Raw genomic sequence first — 20439 nt, 5'->3', positions numbered from 1 at the left:
GTCCAGGCCAGTCATCTACAGTGGTTCTCCTTGCCTGTTATGGGCAGTGTTTGGTCCCTGGCCTGAATGTGGAGACTTCTAACTAGGTGTCCTCTGGTCCGCTTGTGAAATGAGACCTGTCACCACTCCCACTGGAACTGAAGCCATGCAAAACTCTGGTTGGGTCACATGGTGTGGGTACATGTTTGTGCTGGTCTTTGGGGGCCTGTTGCACAGGGACTGAAGTAAATGTGACGGAGAAGGGCAGTTCATTAGAGCACAGAGGGTTGGAGCTTAGTGTAAACAACTTGGTCAGCCAGTGTTGGCACTGTGCTGCCTCCTGTCAGTGGCTCTGTGTTTGTGCTGAGGATAGGGGAGGGAAATAGCACCATCCAGCTTCCTTGGCCCCAGAAAGTTGTGTCCATGAATGTTTCCTCTTAAAGAAGCATTCTGAGAAGAGCAGATAATCTCACTGTGTGCCCCAGGTGCTCTTCAGATCTCTGTTTCCATGCTCTATATCCCAGGTTATTTGATTGCCTTCTCTCCAAGAGCAGCCCAGTACTCTCTGGGCTCTAGCATAGCCAAGCCTGCTGAGTTTTAAAACTCTAGGCTTTACATCCTGCTGATGGCAAGAACCCCAGGAATTCAGCCCCTCTCATTTTCTAAGCAAATAGTAATGGGGAAACATTCTCTTTGTGCTTTCCCCATCTCCTCTCTCTCACCCTTCTCTGTGACCATTGCTCCCTCCCCTCTGCAGCAGCCATGATCTATTTTTCCCCTAAACCGTGTCTCTATACTTAATACCTTCTTTGGTGTGTCCTTGTTTATACTTTAAGTTTTGGAATTTGTTCTGTCATTCTTTAGGCTTATTTCTGGGGTATTTAAGATGTTTTGATAGTATCTAATTGTATTTTCTGAGGTAAGGCAGGTCTAGGGCCCTCCTACTCCAACACCATCTTCTTCAGGATCTGGGTCTTGCTTTTTTTCTTAATCTTTTCTGTCACCCTATGTCTTTTGGTTGGAGTGTTAGGCCATTTACATTCAAAGTAATTACTGATAGGTATGTACTTACTACCATCTTGTTGCTTGTTTATGGTTGTTTTTGTAGCACTTTTTCCTCTCTTGCTCTCTTCTTTCATGGTTTGCTGGCTTTCTTCAGTGATATACTTGGGTTCTTTTCTGTTTATTTTTTGTGTTCTATTACCAGTTTTTGGTTGGTGGTTATCATTAGATTTGTATATAACATCTTATGCATATAGTTGTGTATATTAAGCTGATGATTGCTTAAGTTTAAACACCGTCTTTACTCCTCTCCCCCTACATTTTAGGTATGTGCTGTCATACTTTATATCCTTTTATTTTGTGAACCTCTTGATTGATGTTTATAGATCTACCTAATCTTACCTCTTTTATGCTTCCTACTTTTCTTAATCCCCCTTAGGGTTTTTCCTTTCCACTCAAAGAGTCCCTTTTAACATTTCTTGTAGAGCTGGTTTAGTAGTCATGAATTCCTTTAATTTTTGTTCATCTGGGAAATTCTTTACATCTCCTTGTATTATGAATGATAGCCTTCGTGGTTAGAGTATTCTTGGCTGCAGGTTTTCTTTTTACAGAATATATCATGCCACTACTTCTGGCCTGCAAAAATTCTTCCAAAAAATCAGCTATAGCCTTAATGGTTTCCCTTGTATCTAACTGTTCTCTTTTCCCTCACTGTTTTTTAAAATTATCCCATTATCATTACTTTTTAGTCTTTTAGTTACTACTTGTCTTGTTGTAGACCTCCTTGGGTTGATTGTTGCTGGGAACTGTGTCTCCTGGACCTGGATTTCTATTTCATTCTCCAGATTTGCCAAGTTTTAAGCTACTATTTCTTCAAATAAAATTTCTGCCTGCTTTTCTCTCTGTTTTCTTTCTGGAATCCTATAATGTGATGCTATTATACTTGACAGTATTGCTGAGTTCCCTAAGCCTACTTTCATTTTTTATTCTTTTTTTTTTTTTTCTCTTTCCTGTTCAGCTTGACTGCATTTTATTAGTCTGCCCTCCAGGTTGGTGATCCATTCCTTTGCTCCCTCTTGTTTGCTAATTATTCCCTCTAGTATTTTTTTTTTTTCCTCTAGTATATTTTTAACTTCAGGTATTGGATTCCTCATCTCTGACTACTTTTTAGGGTTTTATATCTTTGTTAAAGGTCTCACTGAGGTCCTCTACTCTTTTTTTTTTTTTTTAAAGATTTTATTTATTTATTTGACAGAGATCACAAGTAGACAGAGAGGCAGGCAAGTAGAGAGAGAGAGAAGCAGACTCCCTGCTGAGCAGAGAGCCCGATGCGGGCCTCAATCCCAGGACCCTGAGATCATGACCCTAGCCGAAGGCAGCGACTTAACCCATTGAGCCACCCAGGCGCCCGAGGTCCTCTACTCTTAATTCCAGTTCAGTGAGTATCTCCATGATCATTACTTTAAATTCCCTATCAGGTTTTATCTCCATTTTGTTTAGTTCTTTGGCTGTGATTTTGTCCTATTCTTTCGTTTGGGACATAATTCTCTGTCTCCTCATTTTGTCTAACTCTCTGTGTCTGTTTCCATGTGTTAGAAGAGTCAGCTACATTTCATGCTCTTGAAAGTGGCCTTATGATGAAGAGTTCCTACAGTGGTCTGCAATGAATTGTTCCCTGTTCACCAAAACCTAGCCCTTCAAGGATGTCTCCTATGTGTGTTGTATGTGCCTTATTCTTATAGCACAGTCACATTTGCTTTCAGTCTTTTGCAATGGCTCTCTTTGCCTGTTGTGGGCAGGGTTTAGTCCCTGTGGTGTTAGTGGGCCATTCTGGGGCCAACATTATCTTGAGTTGAGTGAGACCAGGCATTTGCCAGAGATGCAGTGGCACCAAACTGTAAGGCACTTTCTGTTTGTTGTACACTGAAAAGCTTTTCTTGGTAGGTGGGGCCTGTAGTCACATCAGTTGTGTCCCCAGCCCTCCTGTTGTGGCCTCAGTCAGACTAGGGCATTTTGTTCTCTCCCCCTCTCTCCAGGGAAGGAGTCACTTTGGAGGTGTACTAGCCCTCGGAACCGTGGAAACACTGGCAGTGTGGAACCGCTTACACACTGCCAGGCTGTGGTGCCATTTGGGATTGGACTCCTATCAAGAGCTGTTGGAGGAGGCAGGTCTGCAGGAGAATGTGAAGGGCAGGGCATGCAGGTACCCTGTGGAGGAGACCTGCAGCTGCTCTCAAAGACTCTAGGCAAAAAAGGTTGAGCTGGAAAAGGCATGTTTGCAGAAGAATCTGGGGGCAGGGCATGCAATACTAGCAAGGTCCTCTGTTGGTTCATTGCAGGAGGGGACCTGTAGCTGCCCTGGAAAACTCTTGCTGAGGCTAAGATTGAGGGGAATGTGTGGATGGGGCCTGCTTTAAGCCTGCTTTTAGCAAGCTAGGTGGAGAGTGTCCATGCTTTACTGGTTTCAGGTGTCTGTAAGTACGAGACAAGGGTAGAGAGAGGAAATGGTGACCACCAGCTCTTTTGTTCTTGGAGAAGTTTCCCAAAGATTCCTGCCCCTCTAGCACATGCCCTGATTTTTTGTAAGTGAATCTCCCTCCCATATATGCTTGTCATTTTCCAAGCTGCAGCGTCTATGCAGTATCTCAGTAGAGCTGTTTTTTGTGCTGTCTCTTTGGGGTTGGGGACTCAGATGATTCTTTTGGTTTTCCCATAAGCAAACTGCTGATTTTTAAAGTTCCAGGTGCTAAGTCTCACTGATTGTTAGTCCCCTTTTGTTTTCAGGTTATGGGGATCTGTCTTCCCCATGGGAGTCCCCCTGTGTGGGGTTCCTGGTGTGGGGCTCTGTTCCTATACCCTCCCTGAGTCCCTGGCATCCCTTCCTGCTATGGACATGGACAGTCCCAGGGGCAGGTTAGCTCCAGACCATGTCTCTTCCCTCTTCTTTCTGGCTTCTTCTCTACCTTTAGCTGTGGAGAGTCTGTTCTGTCAGTTTTCTAGGTTATTTGTATTGATATGGGTGTTATCTGATTGTATTTTGGGGACAAGGTGAGCTCAGAAGCTTCCTACTTGACCATCATCTCAGAAGTTCCCAGTTAATTCTCTTAAGGTCCATTTCATCAGCTGCCAAACACCACCACTGAGTTTTCCCTTTTAGTTATTATGCTTAAAATTTTTTAGACACTATTTCATTCTTTTTCAAATCTACTGGGTCACTTTCAATATTTTCCTATTTATGTATGTCAAGTTTTCAACATTTTAAGCACAGTTTTTTTCAACATTTTTTCAACATTTAAGCACAGTTAATTTATAATCTGCTTTTCCAATGGTAATACAGAAATCTTGATGGATCTTTTTCTATTGCTTTTGTTTCTGTTGATGATTGCTTGATATGCCTGGTTTCCACCTGTCCTCAGCTTTATTTTACTCTTTGTCCTTGAGGATAGGTATTTATAATGATACTTTGAGGGTTAATATGAAGACTTATATCTCCCGAGAAGATTTGTTTTCAGTTCTGGCTGGTCCTCAAGGACAGTCATACTCTGGGATCACTTTTTGAGAGGTTATTTATTTATTTGTTTGTTTGTTTTTGACGGATTTTTTTTTTCTTTTCCAGCATTTTTGTTTTGTTTTCCCCTTCTGCACAGTGTAGCTTTCCTTACAATTCTCGTTGGGGGTGGGCATGCATTTCTCTTTGTAGGGAGTAGTTGGGACACATACTTAATTCTGTTTCATCTTTGGCTGAGCTGTTAGTCCTTTGAGATCAGTCTTAATGTGAAGAAGGTCTCCTACTGGTTTTTATACCTTAAAGCTCTAGAATTTGTGCTTCTTTTTTTTTTTTTCCCCCTGTATGAAACGGTCAAATCTGGAGTTTAATTTTGGAAGGTTTGGTAAATACCATATGAAAAAAAGATGCTTCCAGGATCCAGTTACACTTAGGATTTAGAATTTTCTAATATATTGCTATCTTTTCAACTCTTCTGTGAACTTGGGCTTTTTTTAAAAAAAAAAAAAAACATTTTGTCTGGTATTTTTTTTCTTCAGCAAGAGAATAAGTTTGATAATGTAGACCACCATTTTCTCTGAAATGGAATGTCTTTCTCTGAATTTTATTATAACTATAACAAAGAAATTTCCCCTTTTCTACCTGAATGGTTTTATTTAAATTCATGTAGTCTATTCTGTTTAGTCTTAGAATCTTAATCAAGAACACAGTCTATTTTTAATAAATGAGGCTATGTTCCCTTTCTTGAAAAAATTACTTTTCCTGTTTTCTATTTTGTTTGGACAGATTTATTAAGAGTATTTCTTCTGAAAACTCTATCACATTGACCATATGGGTTAAAATAGGAATCTACCTTTTTCTCTTTAGTGGGATTATTATTCAATCAAGATTTTACTTTCATCCTCAGCAAATCAGTCTTTAACCAGTAGATAACACTAGAACTAGTTATGAATTTAAAATATAGTTTGTGGTAAGGAAAATAAAGAATTTATTTTTTTTCATTGAGTGGATGAAGTAAAATGCTATTCTCTCTTAACCATTATATTTTCTTTTATTTTAACAGCAAACTAGTCACATTTGGATCAAGGAATTGGGACCTCTTTCCATATCTATCAACACACTTCTGTATGAATTTTCATTTTAAGGTTTTGTCTTCCTGTTTATGAAGACATGTCAGAAGACCATTCCTGAATTATACAGGTGCATAATTTTGGGGGGTCCAGACTTCAGCTCCATTCCTAATCTTCACTCTCTGAGCCTGAATGTTCTCCTCCAGAAAAGAAAGGGAGATTGAAGTTGACCACTCAAAATCAGCAAGGTCTGTTAAATATCACCTAACAGCATCCTATATTTCATGAACTGGAATGTCTGGTGGACTTTTTAGGTCCAAGGGCTTTCTCATTTGTTCCTTAATTTAATCCTCATAGCCAACCAGAAGAGGGATATCAAAATCCCCATTTTATTGATTCAAAAATTGAATCTCAGAAAAGTTAAGTGACTCTATGAGGTCACACAGCTTCAAAGAGGAAGAGTAGGGACCCAGAGCCAAACATTCTGTCTCCAGGTTTAGACTTCTTTCCACTACACCAGAGCTACATACCATATATTAAGTTGTTGGTATATCAGGAAATATTAGATAAGAGAAGAAGATGAATTGCAAAATATTTAGAATATTATCAAAATAGTATTTTATTTTATTTATTTTTTTAAAAATTAAATTAATTTATTTATTTTCAGAAAAACAGTATTCATTATTTTTTCACCCCACCCAGTGCTCCATGCAATCCGTGCCCTCTATAATACCCACCACCTGGTACTCCAACCTCGCACCCCCTCGCCACTTCAAACCCCTCAGATTGTTTTTCAGAGTCCATAGTCTCTCATGATTCACCTCCCCTTCTAATTTACCCCAACTCCCTTCTCCTCTCTAACACCCCTTGTCCTCCATGATATTTGTTATGCTTCACAAATAAGTGAAACCACATGATAATTGACTCTCTCTGCTTGACTTATTTCACTCAACATAATCTCTTTCAGTCCCATCCATGTTGCTACAAAAGTTGGGTATTCATCCTTTCTGATGGAGGCATAATACTCCATAGTGTATATGGACCATATCTTCCTTATCCATTCGTTTGTTGAAGGGCTTCTTGGTTCTTTCCATAGTTTGGTGACCATGGCCATTGCTGCTATAAACATTGGGGTACAGATGGCCCTTCTTTACACGACATCTGTATCTTTGGGGTAAATATCCAGGAGTGCAATTGCAGGGTCATAGGGAAGTTCTATTTTTAATTTCTTGAGGAATCTCCACACTGTTCTCCAAAGAGGCTGCACCAACTTGCATTCCCACCAACAGTATAAGAGGGTTCCCCTTTCTCCACATCCTCTCCAACACATGTTATTTCCTGTTTTGTTAATTTTGGCCATTCTAACTGGTGTAAGGTGATATCTCAATGTGGTTTTAATTTGAATCTCGCTGAGGGCTAGTGATGATGAACATTTTTTCATGTGTCTGATAGCCATTTGTATGTCTTGATTGGAGAAGTGTCTGTTCATATCTTCTTCCCATTTTTTTGATATGCTTGCCTGTTTTGTGTGTGTTGAGTTTGAGGAGTTCATTATAAATCCTGGATATCAACCTTTTGTCTGTACTGTCATTTGCAAATATCTTCTCCCATTCCGTGGGTTGCCTCTTTGTTTTTTTGACTGTTTCCTTTGCTGTCCAGAAGCTTTTGATTTTGATGAAGTCCCAAAAGTTTATTTTTGCTTTTGTTTCCTTTGCCTTTGGAGACATATCTTGAAAGAAGTTGCTGTGGCTGATATCAAAGAGATTACTGCCTATGTTCTCCTCTAGGATTCTGATGGATTCCTGTCTCACATTGAGGTCTTTTAACCATTTTGAGTTTATCTTTGTGTACGGTGTAAGAGAATGGTCGAGTTTCATTCTTCTACTTATAGCTGTCCAGTTTTCCCAGTACCATTTATTGAAGAGACTGTCTTTTTTTCACTGTATATTTTTTCCTGCTTTGTCAAAGATTAATTGACCATAGAGTTGAGGGTCCATATCTGGGCTCTCTACTCTGTTCCACTGGTCTATGTGTCTGTTTTTATGCAGTACCATGCTGTCTTGGTGATCACAGCTTTGTAATAAAGCTTGAAATCAGATAACGTGATGCCCCCAGCTTTATTTTTGTTTTTCAACATTTTCTTAGCGATTCGGGGTCTCTTCTGATTCCATACAAATTTTTGGATTATTTGCTCCAGCTCTTTGAAGAATACTGGTGGAATTTTGATCGGAATGGCATTAAAAGTATATATTGCTCTAGGCAGTATAGACATTTTAACAATGTTTATTCTTCTGATCCAAGAGCATGGAATGATCTTCCATCTTTTTGTGTCTTCTTCAATTTCTTTCATGATTGTTCTGTAGTTCCTCAAGTACAGATCCTTTACCTCTTTTGTTAGGTTTATTCCCAGGTATCTTACGGTTCTTGGTGCTATAGTAAATGGAATCGATTCTCTAATTTCCCTCTCTGTGTTTTCATTGTTAGTGTATAAGAAAGCCACTGATTTCTGCACATTGACTTTGTATCCTGCCACGTTGCTGAATTGCTGTATGAGTTCTAGTAGTTTGGGGGTGGAGTCTCTTGGGTTTTCCATATAAAGAATCATGTCATCTGTGAATAGAGAGAGTTTGACTTCTTCATTGCCAATTTGGATACCTTTTATTTCTCTTTGTTGTCTGATTGCTGTTGCTAGGACTTCTAATACTATGTTGAACAAGAGTGGTGAAAGTGGGCATCCTTGTATTGTTCCTGATCTCAACAGGAAGGCTGTAAGCTTTTTCCCATTGAGGATGATATTTGCTGTGGGTCTTTCATAGATAGATTTGATGAGGTTCAGGAATGTTCCCTCTATTCCTATACTTGGAAGCGTTTTAATCAGGAACGGATTTTGTCAAATGCTTTTTCTGCACCAATTGAGAGGACCATGTGGTTCTTCTCTCTTCTCATATTAGTTTGTTGTATCACATTGATTGATTTGCAAATGTTGAACCATCCTTGTAGCCCAGGGATGAATCCCACCTGGTCATGGTGGATAATCTTTTTAATGTGCTGTTGGATCCTGTTGGCTAGGATCTTGTTGAGAATCTTAGCATCCGTATTCATCAGTGATATTGGACTGAAATTCTCCTTTTCGGTAGGGTCTTTGCCTGGTTTGGGAATCAGGGTAATGCTGGCTTCATAGAAAGAGTCTGGAAGTTTTCCTTCTGCTTCAATTTTTTGAAACAGTTTCAGGAGAATAGGTATTATTTCTTCTTTGAAAGTTTGATAGAATTCCCCCAGGGAATGTGTCAGGTCCTGGGCTCCTGTTTTTTGGGAGGTTTTTGATCACTGCTTTAATCTCGTTATTAGATATCGGTCTATTCAGGTTGTCGATTTCTTCTGGTTCAATTTTGGAAGTTTATAGTTTTCCAGGAATGCATCTATTTCATCTAGGTTGCTAAGCTTATTGGCATATAACTGTTGATAATAACGTATTTATTTATTTATTTTTAATTTTTTTTAAAAGATTTTATTTATTTATTTGACAGAGAGCAATCACAAGTAGGCAAAGACACAGGCAGAGAGAGAGAGAGGAGGAAGCAGGCTCCCTGATGAGCAGAGAGACCGATGCGGGATTCGATCCCAGGACCCTGAGATCATGACCTGAGCAGAAGGCAGCGGCTTAACCCACTGAGCCATCCAGGCGCCCCTAACTGTTGATAATAACTTCTGATGATTGTTTCTACTTCCTTGGTGTTAGTTGTGATATCTTCCTTTTCATTCATAATTTCATGAATTTGGGCTTTCTCTCTTTTCTTTTGGATTAGTGTGGCCAATGGTTTATCGATCTTATTGATTCTTTCAAAAAACCAGCTTCTAGTTTCATTGATACGTTCTATTGTATCTCTGGTTTCTACCTCATTGATCTCAGCTCTAATCTTGATGAGTTCCCTTCTTATGTGTGGAGTTGGTTTGATTTGTTGTTGATTCTCCAGTTCTTTAAGGTGTAGAGACAGCTGGTGTATTCTGGATTTTTCTATTTTTTTGAGGGAGACTTGGATGGCTATGTATTTCCCCCTTAAGACGACCTTTGCTGTATCCCATAGGTTTTGGACTGAAGTATCTTCATTCTCATTGGTTTCCATGAACTGTTTCAGTTCTTCCTTGATCTCCTGGTTGATCCAAGCATTCTTAAGCAAGGTGGTCTTTAGTTTCCAGGTGTTTGAGTTCCTTCTGAACTTTTCCTTGTGATTGAGCTCTAGTTTCAAAGCATTGTGATCTGAGAATATGCAGGGAATAATCTCAGTCTTTTGGTATCAGTTGAGTACTGATTTGTGACCCAGTATGTGGTCTATTCTGGAGAAGGTTCCGTGTCAAAATATTATTTTAAACAATGAGATAGAATAATAGATTTCCCTAAAATGAATATCATTCACATATTTTTACTTAGTTACAAAAGAAAATAATTTGCACAATTCTTTTAAAAATGCCCATATATTCTTGAAATGGCATTGCTTAGACTCAGTCCCTATTGGCTACTGATTGCAATTCAGGCTTCTAATTTTAACAATTAGTCAATTATGAGTTGATCCCACTTAACTCTCAGCCTCATTTCCACTCATGAGTCGCTGTAGCTGTACCAAGTGTCTTGTATTTTCTTAAGAGTCATGTGCTGTCTTAGGCCTCTGTTCCTTCCACTTGGAATACCCTCCCCTAAACTTTCCTCTTCACCCCTTTTCCCAGTGTCCCTCCTATCCTGGCCAGTGAATTTGTTCTTAGTTTAAAACTGCTCAGATGTTATCTTAGCTGTAAGACTTTCCCTGGCCACAGAGTCAGAATTTTCCAAACCTCAATTCTCTGGTGGTACCATGTTTATACTTCCATTAGCCTTGAGCTCACTGCATTAGAATTATTTCCTTACGTGTTTATGTTCCCCTTTGGACAATGAGTTCTTTGAAAGTAAAGTGACTTCATTGCTAAACACGTAATGCATAGCACTGCATAAATGATTAAGCAAATTTATCAAAAATCTCAAACTGACACACCTGACAGTTCTTCCATGTGATAATAAACTTCATTTTTTAAGCTATAGAAACTATTTGTGATTATAAACTATAAAAGTTGGAATCTCTTCCTTCTGTGTCCCTCCTCCCTCCCATGTCTTCATGCCATGCCTAGAGCCACAGAGAGGGCACAGGTTACCTTCTGTACTCAGCACAGGTGGAGAAGGTTCCAGAGATCCACTCTGGAGGCACATTGCCCAGTCTGCTACTATGGAAAAGGAGATAGCTCAAGTTCAAGAAAAAATTTGGATCTATTTAAAAGCTGGGGGACATTCTCCTATATTAAAGAAAACCTGCTTGTGCCTGTCCCTCCTTCCACAGAGGCAGTCTTGGCTGTGAAGGAATAAGATGTTGTGGGGAGGCACAAAGCATCAGCATAAAATACTGAGAAGAGTAGGAGAATGTTTTGATCAGACAGGGTCCTGCACTGCCAATGGGAAGCAGTCTGGGTTTTCTTACTGACAATGGTTTGATAAGCAGTATATGTAAGAGAAAGACTCAAGAACATCCTTTTGTTTTAAGTTTACCTCCATAGGTACTCTATTTCTCTTTGCCTTGATTTGTTATATCCAAGAAACTCTTTAAATCCTTTTCATTTTTCTAAGTAGGCCTCCCTTTGGGGACATCCATTGACCACTGACAGGAGGATTAAATGAGATCATGAGTATGAAAGCCTTGAGCTCAATGTTTGGCATGCAGCATGCTCCAAACAAACGGTAGCTGTATCTGAATCACTGTAAATTAGCAAATTGATTTTCTGGTTTACAAATGAGCCTTGGGTGAGCATGAGTGGTGTGAGCCACTCTCCTGTGGCTTTCATGAGTCAACTTACAAGGGCTTGGAATATCAGAAAGTTATAAAACCTCATCCTACAGGGAGAAAGCCTGCAGCCCAGCCTACCACAGCTGACCTTACCATAGCACATGGGGCATCACAATGAGCTTGGCAGAGACCAAACTGGGATCTGCATCCTGCCCTTTGGCTCCTAGCAAGACCTCTGCAAGAGACTTCTGGAGTCTTGGGGAGGCCAATGATTTCCTTGTCCTCTGCTTTTGCCTGGTCATAATTCCGTTTTCATCCTCAAAGTGAAACTGGAAGCATGTGATCTGAATAAGGGAACGTGGAGGCAATGGAGGTTATGGGACAAGGAATAAAACTCTGAAATCCCAGAGTTTCAAAAGCGCTGGGGAAGTGGCCCAGTCTAATTCTCAAAATTCACACACTGTCAACAAAATACACAAAACATGTGTTAATAGAGGCATAGTTTGTGCTTGATTCCTGTAGGTGTTTAAAAGTTTCAGAATGTTTCTGGCTTACTGTGTTGCTATTTAATGGAAACATTTCATAGTTTGATCAAACCCTCAAATTTATACTAAACCCTCCAATTTATACTAGAAAGTTTAAAAAACAGGGACTACTACATTAGTTACATGTGCCCTGATTATCTCCAAACTCTCCAGCCTTCTAAAGGCACCATCTTGTTTGACATTGACCTGAAATAAATCAAGCTTCCAACTTAAATAACCAGAGGTCCAGGATTCTCAGTAGTTCGGCACATTACCCCAAAGAGGGGCTAACTCTGGCCTGAGGTTCCCTGTAACTTCTTCTTTTGGCTCGGTCATTAAGAACTTCCCACCTTTACTTCACCACAGTGCTGCCTGCTCCAAATGTCTTGTGTTTCTCTCCTCAATGGACATGAAAACTCCTCTTCTTTCTTATCCAAAGCAATGCTGCACTAATTCAGTGATAATATGGTGACAGAATAGCCCTGAAGACTTGGGCATAGTGAAGAGCATTTCTGCTCAGACTCAGAAACCACTAAAAATTAGCTGCCAGTCATTACTGTTATAAAATTTCTTGCTTCCCCAAAGTTATTAATCAGCTATCTTCTTGGTATCTATTGGTTGTTTTCTTGTAGGAAAATACTGCTCTACCTTCACCTCTGTTCCTTGAATTCTAGAGATCCACTTCCTTATTTCTCAGGCAGCTAGCCACTACCTAGAGAGGGAGAGAGAGAGAGAGAGAGAGATACATAGATGTATATGTTTATGCACATACACACATACATATATACATATTTGTATCTATCATGTATGTAATAGGAAATTAACTGTGGCTTTTCCCTCTATCTGGAAGTTCTGGGGGGATTCCAAAGGCTGAGAACAGTAGGTTTTTATCCATCTATACTGGCCATGTTAAGACTGTAGGTAACCTCAGGAAAGTATAGAAAACAAGCAGAGGGGTGTTTAATTCTGATTTCCTCTCCTTAGGAATGCTCTAGGAAATCACTTGATTTCCAATACCAGCAGACAGAGCCTGACCTCTGTCTGCTGGTATTGAGGGACCTGATTTATACCTAAAATTTATAAAGAAAAGTGATTAAGGGGAATAGTTTGTAGCAGGAGGGCAAGGACACAGGGCTGCATTCAAAATGGTCCACTCTAATAGACATGGACCAAGTAGGTACTGATGTAGGAGCTGAACTTGAGCCACCTTGAAAGCTTCTGACCAAAAGAATCTCCTGGAGGGCTCATGAACCCATGGTGGGGAGCATGTCCGGGGTGGACCCCAGATGCTAGGGCTGTTGGAAGAGTCATGGATACCAGCTAGAAGGGACAGAGGTGGTATCTCCTGTGACGTGGGAAAAGCAGAGGAGAAACACACAGTAAAGGGGGTTTCTGAAGACCCCACATAGGTGGAGACCAGTAGGCAAGGAGAGGGGAATGGGCTTTCTGGGTGGCCAGCAATGTCAAGGGCAACCATACCAGCCAGGCCATATCTTTTCTTTCTCCTTTCTCTTTCCTCTTGAACCCTGGAAAACCAGATAGCCTCGTGAGTTGAAGAGAACAAGAATGATAGTCGGAAGTTGACCCACCTTCCCTCCCTGCTGAGGCTCTCTGTGCCTCCACCAGCCCAAGATGCAAGAGAAGAGGGAAGAGGTTTGACTTAGAGAATAAAGCTTTGATATTAGGGCTAAACCGGGCATTTTATATTAGACTATTCACTAGTATGTGTGAGTAACAGGAGAAGCTGTGTATGCCTTCTGAGATTTCATCCAGAGGCAAGAGGATGATTGACAAAACCTGTTGGAAGGCAGTGGCATAGAACAACAGAAAAACCTAATTTGTAATTTCACCCCTACTGAGTACCAATCATTCAGTAAAGCATTTTGTCTGTGTCTTCCTCCCTCTGTCCCTCTGTTTTCCTCCTCTCTCTCCCACATACACATTTATATTCTGTTTAATTTTGTATGCAAATAAATTTGTCTTTGACTCAACTTCTCCCTTCCAGACAAGCACACAACCTTCCCTTTCATAATCAGACATCCATGTACTTGCTTGCTTGTTGCCTTTGGTTTTTAAATAGAAGGACATATCTTTCTCTGTATGAATTTTAATTGGATTCCCCCCAACTCATGCATGAGCTGCCCCAGTTGTCTTCCTCCACTGACAATACTTCTTTTTGTTCCTCCCTGCTACCATATATTAAATACTGTTCCAAACCTCTAGAAACCTTTGATGTATATCCTGATTTTGATGCAAGTTTCAGAGTGTCTGCAAACCTAGAGTTCCATGACCGATGATGAAGTCCATTCTTACCATAGCCAAATACTCAACACATCTTCACAAAATGATGCCCCGTCCCCCTGTCCCTGATAACCCACATCAAACCCCAGGAGCTGGCTGAACCTCTCTAAGGTCAAGCCCAGCAAAAACATGGCATTGCTACCATCTCTGCCTGTGTCCTTGGAACTTGTGCTGCAATGTCACAGTGGCTACTTGCAGAAATTTATGAGCCATCAGTCCTTGCAGACTACTTAACAGGCTCTCTTCTGCCTCCAAGCCAGAGAACTCTTTCTGAGCCTGCTGGGAACAGGGTCACCATCTTTTTTTTTTTTTTTTTTTTTTTAATCCCATATCTCCTGTAGGTGTCAGCTTTCTTTCTGGCTTGTTCCAATTAGCTGTTGGTGAGGATCTCCACTAAGATGGGCTTCTAAACCTCATTCCTCTTTTTAGCATATTCTTTTTAGTCTTTTATACACTCCTGGCAGTGTGTATTTGGCTGCACAGTGGTGTGGGTATTTTAACAGAAAGGGTCTTTTTTTTTTTTTTTTTATGGCAGAAGAGGCTCTTTGAAGACAGAGCAAATATTTGGTTTAAAACAATGGCTGCAAATCAGCAGGCATGAACCAGAGACCTCTTTTTCTTTTCTTTTTTTTTAACCACATGGTAATTACATATGGTTTTTCAAATGTGAAAGTCTTAGAAGACTATCTGTGCTCTGGTTTACTTCCCTTTCCATCATTCCTTGGTCTGTTGAATCATTTATATTGTCTGTCTTCTGTGGACATTTGGGTTTGTACATTCTGGAATAAAGTCCTCTTTGACAAACTTGTCTGCTAGACAAAATGACCCCCCACATTCCCTATTCTCAGAATCTCTGGACATGTCACCTTACTTATAAAAAAGGAGGGGGGCGCTTTGTGGATGTGGTGAAATTAAGGATTTTGAGATGGGGAGATTATCAGGGATTATCTAGATGGGCCCAGTGGAATCTCAAGGGTCTGTAGAGAGGCAGACCAGAAGGTCTAAGTTAGAAAAGGGAAATGTGACAATAGGAGCAGAGGTTGGAGTGATGTACTTTGAAGACAGAGGAAGGAACTGCAAGTCTCTATCTGAAAGATAGAGAAAAGTAAGAAAACCAATTCTCCCCTAGAGTCTCCAGAAGGAACATAGCCTTATCCACAGTTTGATTTTAGCCTCATAAGACTCATTTCAGACTCCTGATCTCCAGAACTATAAGATAATAAATTCCCTTTGTTTTAAATGACTAGGTTTGTGGTAATTTGTTAAAACAGCAGGAAGAAATATATACAGTAAGAGTAAAAAAAAAAAACAAAAAAGCAATTGCCTACCTCTCCATTGTACTGGCATCTTCTCCACTTGGTCCCAGTGACCATGACAGGTTTAGCTTTCTTGATGAAGGAGCTGATTCAGTGGGGTAAGACTCCGTGCTTGGAGGCTTGCTTCCTTTCTGAAAATAAGGACTAGGACAGTAATTGTTTCCTTCTATCTGTTGCATAAATAATGATTCATAAACTAAAGTTCATAAACTAATGGCTCCATGGGCTTTAGACTCTTTTACCTTTAGTGCTCTCACCCAGATAGCAGTAAGAGATGGATGAAAACCAAACTTTTCCTCTTAAGGGTTTTGACAGTCTCCCCTAGTTATTTTCCCACATGCCCACTCTCATGCATAAGGACAAATGATGATTTCATCATTTGTTTTGTTTTGTTTTTTTTAACTGCTCTTCTTCCTACTTATTCCTTGCTATTCCTTCCCTCAAGGTCATTGCCTCAAGGACACTCTTGGTTTTCATGCTCCAAACTCCTGTTTATGATAATAAATCTACATTTTAGTGACTGATGGGTGCACTCAGAAGAAGGAGCCTCTAGTGCTCGTTTAAAAAAAAAAAAAAAAAGAAATTCAAGTATAATTAACATCTAGTATTATATTAGTTTCAGAAGTATAATGTAATGATTCAAAATTCAGAATAAGTGTGCTCTTAATCCCCTTCATTTATTTGACCCGTGCCCTACCTGCCTCCCATTTGGCAACCATCAGTTTGTCCTCTATATTTGAGTCTGCTCATTGGTTTATCTCTTTTATTCTTTGTTCATTTTTTTAAGGTTTCTTAAATTCCACATATGTGTGAAATCATATGGTTTTCTTTCTCAGACTTATTTCACTTAAAATTGTACCCTCTAGATTCATCCATATTGCAAATGGCAAGATTTTATTCTTTTTTAGGCTGAGTAACATTCCTGTGTGTGTGTGTGTGTGTGTTTGTGTGTGTACCACATCCTCTTTACCCATTCGTCCATGGATGGACACTTGGGCTGTTTCCATATCTTGGCTATAGTAAAAATGTTGCAATAAACTTAGGGGTGCCTGTATCCTTTTGAATTAGTGTTTCCATTTACTTAGGAAGCAAATACTTAACAGTGGAATTACTGGATCATAAGGTAATTCTATTTTTACTTTTTTGAGGAACCTCCATACTGTTTTCCACCATGGCTGTACCAGCTTGCATTCCCTCCAGCGCTCATTTTAAAAAACCACTTTCCATGTTAACAACAATAACAACCAGATTGAATAAAGGAGATAGATGGGCAGGTTTAATATTTTACCTCCCCAGTGGTGCCAAGGAAGATGTCTTTTCATTGACTGTTTCTTCATTTCTTTCAACTGCCGACTGTGAAATGTAATTTGATTTAGCATATGGTGGCAAAGCCATGAGACAACAGCAACAAATACAGTCTGGGTTTTCATCAACATTTGCAGATCAACAACCGTGGGCCCATATTTCAAGGGAGACAGTGGTAACAGATGCCATCCCTGGAGTATCTCCAAGTCAACCAGGTGTAATGGCTAAAAAAGAGACATAAAATGGGGGTCCAGGATGAAGCACCTGTTGGTATGTCTCCCATGGTTATTGGCTGCTAAAGAGTTTAATTTGAAATAGTCAACAAAGGGAGATAAAAACTGGGTCATTTCCCACGGCCAGGTATTGAAAACATGTAGGAAGCAGACTGCATGAATTTGGATGGAAACTTAGATTGTTTCATTATGAGAAAAATATCTCAAATTATCTAGGGTTCTTAGGTAACACAGACTCTGGCAGTTGCCACCTTTCTTCTTTGCTTCATGTAGACCTGTTCTAACTGAACTATGAAATGTCATAGAGCAGGATCCCAAACCAGTGTCCTCATGCAAGTCAGGTCTGAGATCTATTGGTTTGTCTACTTTAATATTTTATAGTAATATGATTTGCTTTAGGTAAGGCCTAAGCAGTCCACACCATTCCCTCTTCTACAAAACTGTTCTTGCCTATTTACATAACTTGTCTATCATATACAGAATAATGGTCCCCGAAGATGTCCATGTTCAAATTCTTAGAAACTGAATGTACACCTTACAGAGGTAAAGGGCATTTGTAGATGTGATTAAGTCAAGGGTCTCGAGATGGGAAAGTTATGCTGGGTTATCTGAGTGAGCCCAGTGGAATCATGGGGATTCTTTTAAGTGAAGGAAGTAAAAGAGGGAGGCTGGAGAGTCAAAACCAGAGAGAGATTGGATAATATTGCTTTCCTGACTTTGAAGATGGAAGAAGAGACCAGAAGCCAAGAAATGCAGACAGCCTCTGGAAGCTGGAAAAGTCAGAGTATTATCCCCTAGAGTCCCTAGAAGGACCTTAGCCCTGTTGACACCTAGATTTTATTCTGTTGAGCTCCATTTTGGCTTTTGGATGCCCATAACTTTGGGATAATAAGTGTGTTTTAAGCCACTAAATTTGTAACAGTCTGTTACAGCATTGGTAGGAAATTACCATGTTGGCTAACCCTGAGGTTTCTGAATTCACTAAAACCAAAAATGAACCGTAATAACAGGTAATATTTTGAGTGCTTATTACCTATATGCTAGACATTTCCTATGATTAACCCATTTAGTCCTCAAAACAATTCTGTGGGGCATGTGCCAATATGAATCCCATTTCCAGGTGAGGACTGATGACCAGATAGGACAATATTGTCTGGTATATTGCCTTCAAGGACAGTATTGTCTGGTATATTGCCTTCATTTTAGTTGGTGTCTGAATGGGCAGGTCCGAAATGTGTAAACTGATGATTCACAGACCTGTACCCCTGAAGCAAATAATATTTTACATGTTAAAAAAAAAAAAAGAATGGGCAGGTAGGTCCTGGTCATCTGCTACTCAGTGAAGATCAATTGCCTTTCCAAGCCTCAGATTCCTCCTCTGTAGGTCAAGGGAATTTGGTATAACAGAGTATTTTAAACTTTTAAACAAAATTCTTTCATCCCTACCAGAGGAAGTCATGTGAGAGACTCCATTAACTGATCAAATAAATGTGACAGGCAAGAGGATTGGTATTGGAGTTGAAGCAAGGAAAAGGGGCTGGATCTTGCCCTCCTGTTTGGTCCCTGAAGTACCACATCAGAACCCCAGGGTACCGGAGATCCCTGTTTGCGAAGCACCTGACCACATGGTGTCTAAAGTCTTTTCTAACTCTAGTGGTATTTGGTCTTTCACACGACAGCTTAGAAAACATTTGGGATGTTGAGGAAATAAATTAGCAAGTAGTAATGGATGTAATATGAACCCTCTGGCCTGATAAAACAAAAGACATGGGTCACTTTTATTTTTGGATTTATTTTAGTTCAAATGTCCATTTTTGGTCTTGTTCATGTGTGTTTGGAAGCCTCCATATGTTGGGACGTATCCCCTTTTCTCACACTCAACCAAGTACGCCCTGCAGTGGGCAAATCTCCAATATAAAGACAGCACAAAGAACATTCTAATTTTGTATGCTGATATTCTGCAAACCCTGGATTGGTTCTTCATAGGAGGATACAGATTTGTTTCATGTGGTTTTCCTCACTCTGTTCTTAACCTCCATCTTTGTATTGATGAAATCCAGTCATTTGGTCTGTCTAATAAAGGACCTGAAATCATTCATTAATAACAACATGTGTTTGCTTCAGCAGAGACACATGACTGAACTGAAAGGGACTCTGGAGGTCACCAAGGCAAAATCCGTCTTGGCATTTCCACATCTCTTGTTGCCATTTGCCCCTGCCCCTTTCTGCAAGAAATGCCACAAAACAATCTTGAAGGAACTTAACCAAGAGGCAGGATTCTGATGTCCAATTTCCAAGGTGACTTAGGCTCCTGGAATAATAACAGGTGAAAGAGCTTTCAGCTTTGTTTTCAAGCCATTGAGGCAAAAATAATTCCTTATTTTTTCAAGTCAAACTTGTATTTTCATAAACATGCATTCATTCATATCAGTGTCCTAAAAATACTGCAACTGACCACATGTCAGGCACTATTGTAAGTGGTAAAGTTACAAGGATCTTAACATCAAAGAATGCATAACCTAGTAGGAGACAGACCTGTTAGGAAGAAAATCATTATGAAAGGACGGTTATTATATTTTTAATATCTACAGTAGAGAGAGGGTAAGGAGACTGTGAGATCTTGGGAGTCAAGGAATTTTTGTACAGCGATTACTTTGAGTTTAGACTTGAATTGTAAATGAGACTTTCATGGAATGGCGAGCTGAGGTCAGGATTCTATGCAAAGAATAAGCCAGATGCGTATGGGCCTGGAGACTGGAGTAAGTGAAGACATTTTCTGAGAATCAGAAGATAAAGTGGTCAGGGACATAGAGGTTAAGATTGGTGGGAGAAGAGGCAGGATGCCAGATCATAGGGGTTTTGTAAGCCTGGCAAAGGAGTTTAGTTAATATTCTGCAGGGACAGGAAGCTGTTAAAGAACTTTGAAATGGTAACAGTGATTTCCAAAGATGAATCCCATGACTGAATGGCACACAGGCGTCTATGACTATATGACGATCTGATGGAGAAGAAGGAACATGGGTAGAAGAAAAACCAATCTTAGTGAAGCCGTAGTCAGTTGTTTAGATGAGTGTTTAGATGAACTGGAGTGGCAGAGCTGGTAAGGAGGGGTTCTAGACGTATTTAGGTAGAGGAATTCAAAGAACTTGGTGTTGGACTGAACATGAAGGGCAAGGAAAGAGATTCTAAGATAATTTCTTGACCTCTGGCTCGAGATACTGGATATTCCTCCAAAGAAGCAGAGAATATAAACAGAAGAATGGTTTTGTTGAAGATAACAAGCTTGGTTGTAGATATGTTGATTTTCAGGCATTTGCAGGATTAACTAAGAAAAAAAAGTGATTAATTTCTTGGATTTTGGAAATCAAGAGTGAGGTTTTGTCAAAAGTTTCAGGTTTTG

At 39.9% G+C, this 20439-nt stretch overlaps 1 long non-coding RNA gene across 2 annotated transcripts in view; it reads left to right on the top strand.

Annotated features, from left to right (window-relative positions):
* The first annotated feature begins 2251 nt into the window (after positions 1 to 2251).
* The window catches only part of LOC309860210, a 251410-nt gene continuing 233222 nt past the window's right edge, over positions 2252 to 20439 (top strand). For both annotated transcript variants that reach the window (XR_014309251.1, XR_014309252.1), the window contains exon 1: positions 2252 to 2419. This is a non-coding gene — a long non-coding RNA (uncharacterized lncRNA). The remainder of the gene's footprint in view (positions 2420 to 20439) is intronic.

This window comes from Mustela nivalis (genome assembly GCF_964662115.1).
Source record: "Mustela nivalis genome assembly, chromosome: 2".
Taxonomy (NCBI): domain Eukaryota; kingdom Metazoa; phylum Chordata; class Mammalia; order Carnivora; family Mustelidae; genus Mustela; species Mustela nivalis.
This window is presented reverse-complemented; position numbering and strand designations above follow the sequence as displayed.